Genomic DNA, 14,374 nt, shown 5'->3' with positions numbered 1-14,374 from the left:
TTGAATTCATTTTGAATTTTGGATTCAACCACTCAGTACAAAAATCCAAATGCAAAAGCATGTATGCTCAAACATGTTGCTACCTTATGATAAATTTTAAATTAATGAAAATTTTTATTTTCCTATGTTTTCATGAGCACATAAGTTCCAAATTAAATCATTTTAGCTCTATATCCAAAAGTGTAAATTTTAGGGTGTTACAAGGTTGTAGAATGGCTTCTTGCGTGTCAAGATGTGTGCAGCCAATCTTGAAGGGGGCTCCATTGGTCTAGCTACTGAAACCTAGCGGCTACTAATTTGTTAGAGGGATTTTCAAAAGGCTTCATAGTGAACCATATCGGCCTTCCTTGGTAGTCCATTAAGAGGCTGATCACCTCGGGTGAAAGGACAAATCACGGCTCATGGTGAAAGTGTACCACCTCTATAGAGTGTAAAACTAGTATGTCAGCCGTGCTCATAGACACGGGCGGCCTAGACTCCTTATGGAATAGATGGACACTAATGATTATTGATTGTTGATATACATTATTCTGGTTTACATGATCATGTGGTTATTTGGGCTTATGATAAACTTGTTGCTACTCAATTACTTAAAATTGTGACTCATTAAAAGCTAATCGCAGTAAACCAGTGTCAACCTTTTGAGCCTCACGAACCCCATGTTATATTTGTTAAGGACAACATGTGCTCACCCTTGCTATTCCCCCACACCCCCAGTCTCTAGTAGAAGCTGCTCAGAAGATTTAAGAAGACATGGAGGAGTTCCTAGAAGATTAACAGAAGATGGAGCTTGGTTAAAGTTTTAAGGAGTGCAAGGTGTATGTTACAACCCAGTTTGCCGTCCCTATGAAGGATGGAGTTTGAAGAGTAGTTATCATTCCGCAATACTCTGATGTAAGTGTTAATATAGCTATGTATACGTTATTTAATAACATTGTTTCTGATACTCTTCATTCTATTGTTGTATGTGTGGATTTCCTAAACACGCATATGGTGAACCTGGTTTTGTCTTTAAAACTAAGTGTTACAGCCCATCGTGCTATGTATTTCTTGGTCCACCATGTCATTTAGAACAAACATAAAAACACCAAAAATGAGAATAGATGTTAATCCTCAACCTCCAACTTACACAATACCTCTGTATTACTTTACTACACACTCATTTAAGATTATATGTAGGATGCCATCATTAAGTATAAACATTTTATAATCTTGTATTGAATATTTTAGCTACTAAATGAACTTAAATGAAAAAGTTTTGATTATAAAGTTTTAAATATACTCAAATAGTACATCTTCGATCTAGGATGTGTCTCCGTCCAATACTATTTTAAAAATTCAAAAATTTAAATATCAAAATATGTGAATGTAAAACAAATATTTGACAATCTAAACAATTTCATATAAAAAACTTATCAACAACAAACTAATAAATTTGGTTGGCCTTTACAACTTCGGTATTAACCATATGAGCATTCTAGATAGTTTGAAAATTCTAAATTTTGAATTTGAAATTATAAGTTCTTAAAACACATATTTTGAACTCTTAACAGCTTTTCAAGGACAAAGTTGTAGACTATATTAAAAACTAAAACTTTGGTATAAACCATGTCTAGCATCCGAGATTGTTTGAAATTTTAATATTTTGGGAATCTAAATAGATTCAAATCAAAACATTCTCAACCACAAAGTTGTAAATTGCGTCAATAGTTATAATTTTAAGATAAAGTTTGTCTCCATCTGCTTTTATGTGAAAAAGTTATGAATTATTTTAGATGCAACTATAAAAAAATAGGAAAAGGAACAAAAAATAGATGCACCATAAATTGTAATATTTTTATATATATTTGATCAAAGCTAAAAATATTTGACTTATCAAGAATTGAGAATAATATTATTTGGGACTGAGGAAGTATTTGCTAGTTATTTTCAATTAAATTTTCTTATGTATTTCTATATTTAAGTTTTTGAGTAAGATGTATAGCCCTAAAATATTCTCTAAAAATATAAAAAAATCTAAATTCATGATTGAAAAAGTAGTATTTTGTCATGTATTTATTTCTATATATATGCTTAGTTAAAATCAAAAGTTTATTAACAAAGCACATGCTAAGAATTTAAGTTTAAATTCAAAAATAAATCTAAAATTATTCAAAACTAGTTTAATGATTCTAAATTTACTTTCAAATTGAATTTTGAGCATGTCTCTTGTTTAGAAACTTTCGATTTCACCTAAGCATATAAATAGAAAAAAGTAAACAAACAAAGTAATTTTTCCTAACTAAGCAACTATGATTCTGTCTCCTGACTACGTAGATACAACTTATCAAAATATGTGATCCAAAATACTCTCTCTGTCACTGAATAAATAGATTCATAGCAAGCTTAAGACAGATTAGCATGACAATGAAAAGATCACACTACCCTTAATTAACTAGAGTAGTTGCACACTGATCGATGATTGTTCTAATATCACACTAATTGTAGCATTTACTACACACATTCAAATATAGAAACTCAACACTAGATTGGAAGATGGGCCGAGTGTAGTAAATACGAGGAGACTTCAAGAAAAATAAATGAGCGAGTGGACCATTTAACACTATAGAGATTGATTTATTTATAGACAAATTCTTGAATAGTAAACTATTTATTCAGGGAGAGAGGGAATATATACCATTTTTATCTAGCTACCAGTAAAAAATCATCATAGAAAATACTCCCTCCATCCCAAAAAAAATGTGACGATATAGGATTGAGTTTGTGTCCTAGAAAGAGTGTCGTTTTAGCCTCCCAGTGGTGGGTCTCACCTCCTCCGTCTATCCACTCGTCCTCTCCCATCTCCTCTACTAGTCCTTCATGGTGCCTACCTTCATCCCCACAAATAGCGGCCATCCCCACCCCCATGGTGGTGCCTATCTCCACCTCCAATACTAGTGGAGCCCCCTCCTCTTCACTAATGGTGGGATCTATGCCCTCACTCCTTTTTTGCACTGAGAATCAGCACCCTCCCTCCTCTTTCTCCATCAAGGGTCCCCCTTCGCCTTCTTCATCGTCGCCCCACCTCCCCTTGTTCGTAATCGGCAAGGGCTGGCACAGCCCTGAGCTGGAGATGCTTCCACACTACGAGAAGTTCACATGCTAGCATGGAGGAGCATTGGGAGAGGCTCATCCTAGCGCAGGGGTTGGCCGACAACAAAACCCAAAAATTGATGTTTTCTCTTGCAAGTTTTGAAAATATGAATTTTGAATACAGATTATGCTCATGATGGGCATGGTTACTGATATGCAAGACTAGATCATGACATGGCCAAGATAAATGAAGAGGGAGGGAGCTTACGGGGTGAATATGTGCTTGCTTAATTTAGGGGTTTACTTGAGCACCTTGCACTGGCATTTATAGAGGAGAGCAAGGGGGGTCATCGTACGAACACCTGAGGGGCTGTCCGACCCCCTTCTCTCTTGCTTACTATTCATCTTTGGCATTTATGTTCTTGGATTCCAACATGTCATGATAGAGCAAAGGAGTATGCTGCTAGGTTCTTTTAATGATCGCCTAACACATCAAGTGGCCTACCAACCATGCCAAAGGTGTTTTGGCCCTCTTCCTTTGTCTCAATCTTGAATCATTGTGTTTTAGTGCTATATAGTAGCAACACGTCATGTTAAAAGGGTCGGGTGGTCTCCAAACCTCATTCATGGTAGACTGATCCCCTACCATTTCACTTGCTATAATATCTCTTCCCTAACCTTGTTATTGAGGAAAGGTCATTATAGGAACCTAGCCCTTGTCTTGTTGTCCTCCTCGCCATTTATACTATTAATGTATCTTTGTGGTGTCGATTATTTATTTGTATCCTATTTCATCTTGGTATGAATTTATCCCTTGTTTGGATTATCTAGTAATATTTAGATACTTGAAAATTTAATGTCATAATCTCAAATTGATTCCATGTAACAATTCCAAAACCATAGAATACTCCAAAGTGAAATAGTACAACAATGTAATGTGTGGCATGCCACCCTCTAGAGGAAAAAGTTGCATACATGTGTGCATAGTTTAGGATCAGTTTGTACATGGGAGTCTTACATTTCCTTAGTGATAGATACATGTCTATGAAATTTCCATCTTCTACTTCTCTAATCTATCTAATGTCTAAGCAATCAATATGTATTAGAGTATAAGTCCCACAACCAACCATTAAAACAATTCCATGAAATAATATAAAATAGGGTAAGTCTTAGAATAAATAAATAAGCTCAATGTAATATTGATTCTGACATAGCCGATACACCAAACTAAGTAAAATGCCACAATGAAACAAGACACATACATTTGAAAGTACCACACAATATTTCTTGACAACTAAGTTGCTCACACTCTAGCATAAGAGAATACTATGATGCTTAACCCACATATATAAGATGAACTAATAGGCCACCATGCAACTTGGCATACTAGATGGTTTATAAAGCCTAGTTCATGTCCTCATTCATCATCCACTAAGTATCCAAAAGATCTCCTAGCTTATCACAAGTCTAGTCCAAGTGGCCCCCATCCACCTTCATGGTCGGATCCACTAAAGAACTACTAGCTCCCATCTGCTCTTATTGCTGGCTAATAGCCAAGGTGGCCATCTAGCTACTGCTTCTACTTCCATGGCCAGTGTGGTATAGGAATGGTGACCAAGCCTGGGCATTATTCATGGAAGTAGGATGTCCACCAAAGCTATAGCTATTTGTGTTGTAGACACCTCCACCAAAGGTGGGCCCCTTCTAGATAGAAGCATTTGTCTCTAAGAAGGGCTAAAAATCATAAAGTCCAATGTCATTTTCTTTCCTGAGGAAGTACTTTTGAGCATGGCTGGAAACATGCACTAGGGTCTTGGTGGTAACAAAGTGCCTAGAGATGTTATTCCAATTTCCGCTACCGTACACATGTAGACCACGAAGGAATTGCCTACAACGAGGTAGAGTTTGAAGTGAACTAATTAGACAGAAATTCAGATTCCATTTCCATATATATTCATGATTAGTAAAAGAAAAATATTATATAACATCTCATCATAGTAATACCTCATAACCTATGATTAATAAGGGTACTAAAACTTCATGTGACGAGCATTAAAAATTTGTTTGATATGCTTTAAGTATCTAGCAAATAACTAACCTATGCTCGTAAGTGGTCCAAAACCTCCCAGTGTGTTGGCTCTCCTTTCGAGGAGTGGGCTTCTTCTGGGGAGTCTCCTTCACTTTCCTCATACCAAACATCTCCACTTTTTTATAACCATGTTGCCCATGGATGGATGTCGACAAAAGATGCTCGGCAATCCACCAAGGGGTGTCCCACAATGGTAGATTTGTCATAGAGGTGAGCGAGATCAAGAGCGAGATGGTAATACAAGCACCAAGACACAAGATTTAGACATGTTCGACCATCAGCATGACGTAATACCTACATCTTGTGTTCTGATGTATTGCATTGAGATGTATGGATCATGTCCACTAGGGGACCCCTGCCTCTCCTTATATACTCTAGAGGGATAGGGTTACAAGGAAAGTAGCCTATTTGGTACTATACAATATCTTGCGGTGCACGCCGAGCAGCGCCGTGCACGCCTTGATCTTGTGGGCTGGGCCACCTCTGATGGTGTGGCCCGTGTCGTGTCTTGTGGATACCGAGGGCCATACCCCCATAGCTAGTCCCCGAGCCTGACAGTAGGTGACGTAGTCACGTGGTGCTAGGGTCAGAAAGTAGAAGACCAGCCGAGCAGGTAGCCAGTCCCTGGGCGTAGCCATGAGATGAGAAAAGCGCACATTCACTGCAAGGTGAAGTGTGCCCACTTAGTCCCCGAGCCTGCTGGAAGATGAAGAATGAATCTTGTAGCAGGGTCAAAGAAAAAGATGTATGAAAGCTTTGCCGACGTCATCCGACATGTGCGTATCAAGACCCTAGATGTGCTGCCCAAGATCAGCACCCTGATCCAAATAGCATGGAGCAGCTTGGTAGCACACCGATGAGACGTAACAAGATCCGACCACCAAAGGAGTCACTAGCGTAGCTGGCGACATCCGAGCACCGAGGAGATCCCGGCGTAGCTGGCGATGTTCGAGCACCGAGGAGTCCCCGGCGTAGGTGCCGATGTCCGAGCACCGAGGAGTCCCTGGCATAGGCGGCGATGTTGGAGCACCGAGAAGTCCCCGACGTAGGCGGTGATGTCCGAGCACCGAGGAGTCCCTAACGTAGGTGGCAATGTACGAATACCGAGGAGTCCCCAGCATAGGCGGCGATGTCTGAGCTCCGAGGAGTCCCCAACGTAGCTAGCGATATTGGAGCACCGAGGAGTCCCCGGCGTAGGCGGCGATGTCTGAGCACCGAGGAGTCCCTGGCATAGCTGGCGACGTCTGAGCAACGAGGAGTTCTCGGCGAAGCTGGCGAGGTCCGAGCACCGAGGAGTCCCCAGCATAGCTGGCGATGTCCGAGCACCGAGGAGTTCCCGGTGAAGCTGGCAAGGTCCGAGCAATGAGGAGTCCCCAGCATAGCTGGCGATGTTCGAGCACCGATGAGTCCCCGGCATAGCTGGCGACGTCCAAGCAGCGATGAGTTCTCGGTGAAGCTAGCGAGTTCCGAGCACCGAGGAGTCCCTAGCATAGCTGGTGATGTCCGAGCACCTAAGAGTTCCCGACGAAGCTGGCGAGGTCCGAGCATCGAGGAGTCCCCGGCATAGCTGGTGATGTCCGAGCACCGAGGAGTCCTCGGTGTAGCTGGCGATGTTCGAGCATCGGCGTAGCTAGCGACGTCCGAGCACCAAGGAGTCCTTGACGTAGCTGGCAATGTTCAGCGTAGCTGGTGACGTCTGTGCGGTGAAGTGTGCCCACTTAGTCCTCGAGCTCGAAGAATCCGAGCGCTAAGGAGTAACTGACGTATCTGGCGATGAATAGTCTAGTCAACTGATTGGCGGCGAAGTGAGCATTGAGCAGAAGCGACCGGTGAATAGTCTGATCAACTGGTCGGTGATGAAGTCGATGATCCTAGCGGTCCGACCAGTTGATTGGTGGTGAAATCCGAGCACCAGGTGATCCGATCACCAGGACGATGATCCTGTAATACAAATATATAGAACGGGTAGTACATGATGTACAAATATATGAACTCCAGAGAAAAATCAGCAATGGTGATGAAATAGCATAAGTAGCTCGGCGATTAGTTGGTGTGAAGATGTATTTAATATAAACCGCCCAAACAGTTAGTGTGTAGCTGAGTCTCCAGCCCTAACTAGCCTGTTAACCATAACACAGAGCGTGGAGCCTGTGCACGTGTAGGAGGAACAGGCGTCGCTAAGGAGCCACCGCCGACCACCCATAATGCAGAGGGCAGATGCTCATGCATGTGTAGGGAGGAGCCAGAGATAGGGCTATCTCTAGAGGCGTCCGAGCATCAACAGGACTGTTCGGGGGTTCGAAAAATCATTTGGAGAGCAAACATGGAGAAAACATCTCGAAGAAACATCATGGTGATTAACAAAGATTGGAGAATATTTAGAAAAATATTAAAGCATGACTTAGCTTTAGACATAACGACTGGTCGACGGCGTATGGTGCTATCTGGTTGGTGAGAGGATGGACGTCTTCAACCTAGTTGATGAATTTGCCCCTTAGGGCATCCTGGAAGGTGGCGGCGACGTTGCTGAACCTAAAAGGTAGGGCCATAACCCCTAGAGTTTCCCGAGCAGCCTCTAATAGATCTGATCAATGGATGTGATCAGATCATCGTTGTTGATCTGCCTCCTCTGGTAGCAAGGAAGCGGACAATGAGTTGTAGATGAAGGCGACCTTGGAGGCGGTTCCAAGATCAGATCTATAGTCGCGGGGGCTGACGTAGCCAGCGATGAATCGTCGTCGTGGACTGGCATGGATCTCCACGAGATTGATGATGAGAACGCGCTGTTGATTTGAGGTCCATCTGGCTCACCATGGATCAAGCGCACACCCCTACCTGGCGCGCCAACTGTTAACAAAAGATGTTCGGTAGTCCACCGAGGGGTATCCCACGATGGTAGATTTGTCGTAGATGTGAGCGAGATCAGGAGCGAGATGGTAATACAAGCACCAAGACACAAAATTTAGACAGGTTCGGCCGTTAGCATGACGTAATACCTACATCCTGTGTTCTGATGTATTGCATTGAGATGTATGAATCGTGCCCACTAGGGGACCCCTACCTCTCCTTATATACTCTGGAGTGGTAGGGTTACAAGGAAAGTAACCAATTTGGTACTATATAATATCTTGTGGTGCACGCCGAGCAGCGCCATGCATGCCTTGATCTTGTGGGCTAGGGCACCTCTGATGGTGCGGCCCATGTCTTGTCTTGTGGATACCGAGGGCCATACCCCCACAATGGATCCCCCAGAGACACCCAAACGGGTTGATTCATGAGGTTGCTACTTGCTTCCACAAGCTGGTTGCCACTCTTCAATGTTTGCATCATCTCCACCATGACATCAATGTACAAGTTGATTACCTAATGCTTCTCCTTGCTAGGGAACATTGCCTAGAGCTCATCCACAATTTGATTGTGCTTGTTGTTGGCGTTGTCCCTTGCAATAAGATATTTCACCATCTTGATCTCAGAGGCACACCACTCTCCCTTGAACTTAGGATCCATTGGTTGAGTATTACGCAACAATTGGTAGTTTGAGCAAAGAACAAGGGTTGTCGGGTTGTGGAGATTAGCAAACACCAAGGCTGGTATTTATAGGCCTCATGTGAATCTTTTTGTCCTAATTTTGATTAAGTGGACAATTGACTTCGATATGAAGGAAAAATTGAGATTTTGATAACAAAGTCAAAGAATATTATACACCCTATATATAGCATATCTCTACTTGTGCGACTATTTTTCTTAAATGCATTAATATTTAGTGCTAGAAGTTTGATATAAGCTCCGATCCGTATACACATTGTCAACTTGCCAATGCCAATAGTTTTCCTATGCAGAGCACAATCTTGAGAGTAGAAAAGGTAGAGAAACACTAGTGCTATCTAGTTTGGTTGTGGAGGTGAGGTTTCAAGGTAGACCCTTGTGCGCCCAAGTATGTTGCCATTGATGGGGTGACATGTGTGGTCATGCATGGCCATACCGCAACTGAAGTCATTCCTAGGCACACATGATAGAATGATACCATCATCTGGTTTAGCTAGTATTAGTTGACTACATCATCAATGGGGAAGTCTAATGAGTTGCAATGCTCCATCTCACACGTGTGATATATATTTATCTATTCAAATGTCTTGATGAGCTACTACAGCATAAATGATCATGAACATTTCGAACCTAGTAATATATGCATATCTTTTCTTGTGATATGGTACATAATAGTTTTATTTGGTACAGATGTACCAAATGAATGTCAGTGTAAGTAATTTTGTTAATTGGGAGTTTACAACTTGGTTAGTGTGTGGTTGGTTTGGTCTTCCCTTTTTTCTTGAGAAGTTGTCTTGAATGATCTGAGAAGATATGAATTGCATGTTTTCTTCATACCTTCATGATTTATGTATGCATGCAGGATAGATTTCACTAACTAATTTGGTAACAAATGTTTTTGATTATGTCATAGATGAGTCTTTGTTGATCAGTCGCAAACCACCAGTGGTCTTTCTATCAAAGGCTATAAGTGCTCATAATATAGTTGACACAAAAGAGCAATAATTAGAGTTAACCTTAGTAACTTAGTATCTTAAATATTCAAAAACCATTTTATCCTCACATATTTGCACATTCATTTCACCTTGGCTTCAATGAGCTCACAAACCAATAGTAGAAATACAATAACTGGAATAGTTATGTTCATCTTCGAAAGGAATATGTCCATGCAATGGTATTCCTAAATATAGCATATGTAGATTGAAATGTGAATGTACTTTATTAGTGTCCATGTTACACATAAACCTACTTATTCATAAAAGTTTCCTCAATTTAACTAAAAACCAAACTACTTTAGACTTAAGGTATACTAGCCGTGGTTCATCGAAAGGAAGAACAATTATCATAGTAGAAATGCGCATATCAGTGATGAATTTTTTTCTAATAAATCAAAATCATGTCACAAAACAGTGCATAGTTGTGATAAAATTTTTGGTTTCACCATGGATCATTGGTGATGGGCCTTGGGCGCTGACTATTTGCGATGAACTATGATGTCATCACAAATATTGTCATTGAACACCACATGATATCATCATAGATCACACGCGCCACTCGCATTACTCATCTATGGCGCTTTATTTTCGAACCGTAACAAACATGACTTCGACACTAAACAAATCACTCATATGTGACGCTCTATTTTTGAACTATAACAAAAACCTATTGGTCATTAAACCATTTAGAAAGACAAAAGTGTTAAAATATCTGTCTTTCTTAATAATGGTGTCTAGAAAACTCAAAAAACACAAAAAAATTAAGTATATCTCAAAACTTAAATCACAGCGTTTAGCTCACACAATGTCTCGCAACCACTTCAATACACACTTTTGAGTATATATATATATATATATATGATGCTATCATTTTGAATGAGTATTTTGTAATATTATATTGTATATTTTGACTACTAAGTGAACTCAAATAAAAAAATGTTTCAGCTATAAAAGTTTTAAATCAGGAGGACAACTTTGGTATAGGATGTGTCTGCATCCGACATTGTTTGTGGTTGTGTTTTGTGGAACGATGAGTAAATTTAGCATCACGCTGCTCAAGGGAGTCGATGGTGGCACTCGATACACAAGAAATTATACTAGTTCGGGACAAAGCCCTACGTGCAGTGCCAGAGATAGCGAGTTTGTGTTCCTTGGTTCAAGTGCACCTAAAGGCATACAATGGTGGGTATGCAAGCTAGGGTTCTACGGATAAAAGGGTTTCGAGGTAGGAGAATCCGATCCTTTTAAAGGAAGACCCGGCTCCCTTTATATGGTCTCAGGGGCCAGATAATAAGTGCGGGGAGAAAGGTTCTCCCGACCCAAGTGGTCGAGAACCTGAGGGGAGGGAGAAGTTGGCGTGGGCCCTCCTGGTCTTGTCCTTGTTCCTGTTGACACGTCTAAGCATGGTCGCCGGGTTGACAGTGAGGATTCCTAAGTAGGGTGGCATGTCATGTGAATCCTGAATCCCCTTCCCTAAGACTGTCTTCAACAACTGCGACCCAAAATACAAGACACATTCGTCCTTTAGGTAGCGCTATAGACAAATGGTTCAATACCTATTTTTGATCTTCTCCAACAACAAGACCCAAAAGACAACCCTTTCTGCAAATGGGTCTCCAGGAGAGAGGATACTTAGATATGGGTTATGTCTCTTCTGGGACCTAAAATAGGTCTTCCATATAGGTACTCTATTGTAGACTATAAATATTGTGTGGGAAACTCATTTTAGGTTTGGGTTCTACAAAGGGTCTCCTGTTGGAGACAGCCTAAGCAGTAAGAACTAGTGCTCCACTAGTATGAGTCAACTAAAATTACTCACCGATTGACTGGCTTAATGACGGAGATCCCACGTGATTAGTGGGGCCTATCACTCAGACCTGATAGCCTTGCTAGTATTCGCAGTCGTGTATGTTGTACCAGTCCTGATGCACCAGCATTTTGTTCCAATGGTTGTGTTTGAGTTTGTGCTTTTGTTCTAAGTTTTTTGAGTGGACAGGCTGTTGAAACCGGTGGTGACCAATGAGTTCTCGATCTTGAAGCTAGCTTGTTCGACACATGAGCCTTCGCTCTCCATAGGTCTTAGGTCCACCGGAGTTAGCAACATATAAGGCCATGGACTTTACTCAACCCAAAAGACTAGCCTAATAGGTTGGACTGCCCCCGTCTTATATGTTATGCTCCCCCACCATCAATATCCGATGTGGGACTAAACCCACCTACCGATATTTTTATCAGGTTTAGCTTTTCAGACCATGGACGGTTGTTGGAATCGATGGTGATCACTGGGTTCTCGATCTTGGAGCTAGCTTGCTCGTTACCTCGAGCTTTTGCTCCGCATAGGTCCTAGTGGGTTGAGTTAGGCCCAAGGCCTTATATGTTGTCAGCTTCGGTGGATCCTGGGACCTATGGGGAGTGAAGGCTCGTGTGTCCAGCAAGCCAATTCCAAGATTGAGAACTCAGAGGTCACCATCGGTTCTAACACAGGCGCGGTAAATACGCATTTTGAAGAGAAGATAGGCTGGTCTTGGTCTTGGGCTCTTGGCCTCTTCGGGGCATAGGGAATGTTTCGGAGCACGAAAATTGCCCGGCTTGTACAGTCATACTTGTACTGTGGAGAAGAGAGGATAGGGTTTTTTTTAGCAGAAAAAAGAGAGGGTAGGTTTTTTTTTTTTTTTTTGAGGAACAGAAAAAAGAGAGGATAGGCGAGGGGATCGAACAGTGCATTGGGGCCAGAGACGCAGGCAAACAAAGCCATAAGCAGATCAGATCTGGCCCATCATCACGTCCCCACCAGCAGCCCAAGATAAATACTAGTTGATCCTGAAATGGCCGAGTGGATCTTATCAAAATTGAAGGAATCTGTTTTGTAATCGCAAAAGCTAACGCGCTTACTGTCGCGCTATGCGACGGGAGACTTCCGCACGTGGCCTGGTGGCCTGGCCTGCATAACCATGCACGTGTACGTGCGTCAGTCCACATAGATACAATGTAGGAGTTCCTATGGGCCAACGGCCTAACTTTTATCCTGTAGAGAATCCGTTACGCAAAAGCTATTTCTTTCCTGATTGCACTACTCCGTGAGCACACAAATCAGTTTCTGTGCTCTTTTTATTCTTAGTTTTCTAATGTTAGTTTATACTTGTCATTTTTAGTTTTATTTATATTATTTTATTTCATTTTTTCATTGTATCTTTTAGTTTTAGTTAAATGATTTTTTATTTTCAGTTTTCAGTCAAACTTTTTCTCTGTTTTTTTTCATGTTTTAGCCATGTTTTTTAGTTATTTTTTATAGTTTCAGTTTTTAGTCAACCTTTTATGTTCGAATGCATTTTTTAGTTTTTTTATAGTTTCAGTTTTCAGTCAACCTATTATGTTCGAATGCATTCTTAAATCATACATATTAGTTGTATACTAACTTACCTTCTAACTTTTTTCAGTTATTTTGTTTCATTTTTCAGTCATGTTTTTTAATTGCTCTATTATGTAGCACTACGTCAGCATTAGTTTTCAGCGAATGAACAAAGTTTTTCTCTTACAACATCTTAGTATAAGTATCAGCATAAGCCAAATTCCAGCAAAACGAATAGAGCCATATCTTTTAGTTTCAGTTTTTAGTCACCCTTTTAGGTTCGAATGTATTCCTAAATCCAATATATTAGTTGTACAATAACTTACCCTCTAATTTTTTTTCAGTTTTTTTATTTTTTAGTTATGTGTTTTTATTTTTTTTTTGTTTCAGTTTTCCGTCATCCTTTTAGGTTCGAATGACTTTCTAAATCCTACATATTAGTTGTATTATAACTTACCCTTTAAGTTGGCACCTTTTGTAATGCTTCTTCTAATAATTTGCTCCTCAAGGTGCAGTTTGTAGTATCATATAGTGGGTTTTATAATAACTTGTCCCTCTAGTTGACAGCTTATGCAATGCTTGTTCTAATAATTTGTCACAAGGTTGTAGCTTCCTACCCTCATTATTTAATAAATGCCCCAGTTGGTAGCAAGTTATGTTTTCTGTGTTTTTTAATGTGTTGTATAATAATTTGCCCCTAATTAGCAGCTTATGCAATGTTTATTTTAATAATTTGCTCATCTAAGTTACAATTTATTTTGTTTTGGTTTGTTACTCTCTTTAGTGGGTTAGTACCTCTAAGTAAATACTATATAACAAATTTATTATATTCGTATATTTTTGGAGTAGCAAATTTAGTATTACATGAGTAGTAACTTATTTCGTAAATCTCCTAGCATATTTTTACACATAAAATGCTACTAAAATAAAATTTTAAGAAGCATGGGTAAGTAAAGTCTAGTTTTATTTGTCTCGTCACATAGAACATACCAGTGTACTCGGAATTTAAAAAAGATACACGTTCAAAAATTATAGCAATTCAAATAAAAAATTTGCTTTTCGAAAGCGTGTAAGGGAACGCTGGACCATCCGCGTGTAATCATCATCATCATCCTGCGGGGGGGTGGGGCTGGGGCCGCACGCGACGATAGGTTAATCAGTGCGTAATCAACAATTTCAAATAAAATAGGGTCTTTATCCAAACGCGACTACGCTGGGGCTGCATGCGGGCCGGGTCACGCGCTTGCTTTCTGCGCGACGGGTCGCGCCTTATCCTTGTCTTGTAATGTTCTTTTTTTTTAATAATGGAAATTGTTTCTGAAA

The 14,374-nt window shown here is 40.5% G+C and overlaps 1 pseudogene; it reads right to left on the bottom strand.

Moving 5' to 3' along the window:
• Positions 1 to 4,476: 4,476 nt before the first annotated feature.
• On the bottom strand, positions 4,477 to 8,668 carry LOC136525940 (uncharacterized; annotated as a pseudogene).
• Between the last annotated feature and the right edge of the window lie 5,706 nt (positions 8,669 to 14,374).

Source organism: Miscanthus floridulus, chromosome 19 (assembly GCF_019320115.1).
Source record: "Miscanthus floridulus cultivar M001 chromosome 19, ASM1932011v1, whole genome shotgun sequence".
NCBI classification, from domain to species: domain Eukaryota; kingdom Viridiplantae; phylum Streptophyta; class Magnoliopsida; order Poales; family Poaceae; genus Miscanthus; species Miscanthus floridulus.
Note: the sequence above shows the minus strand (reverse complement) of the source record. Positions and strands in the feature narration are given on the sequence as shown.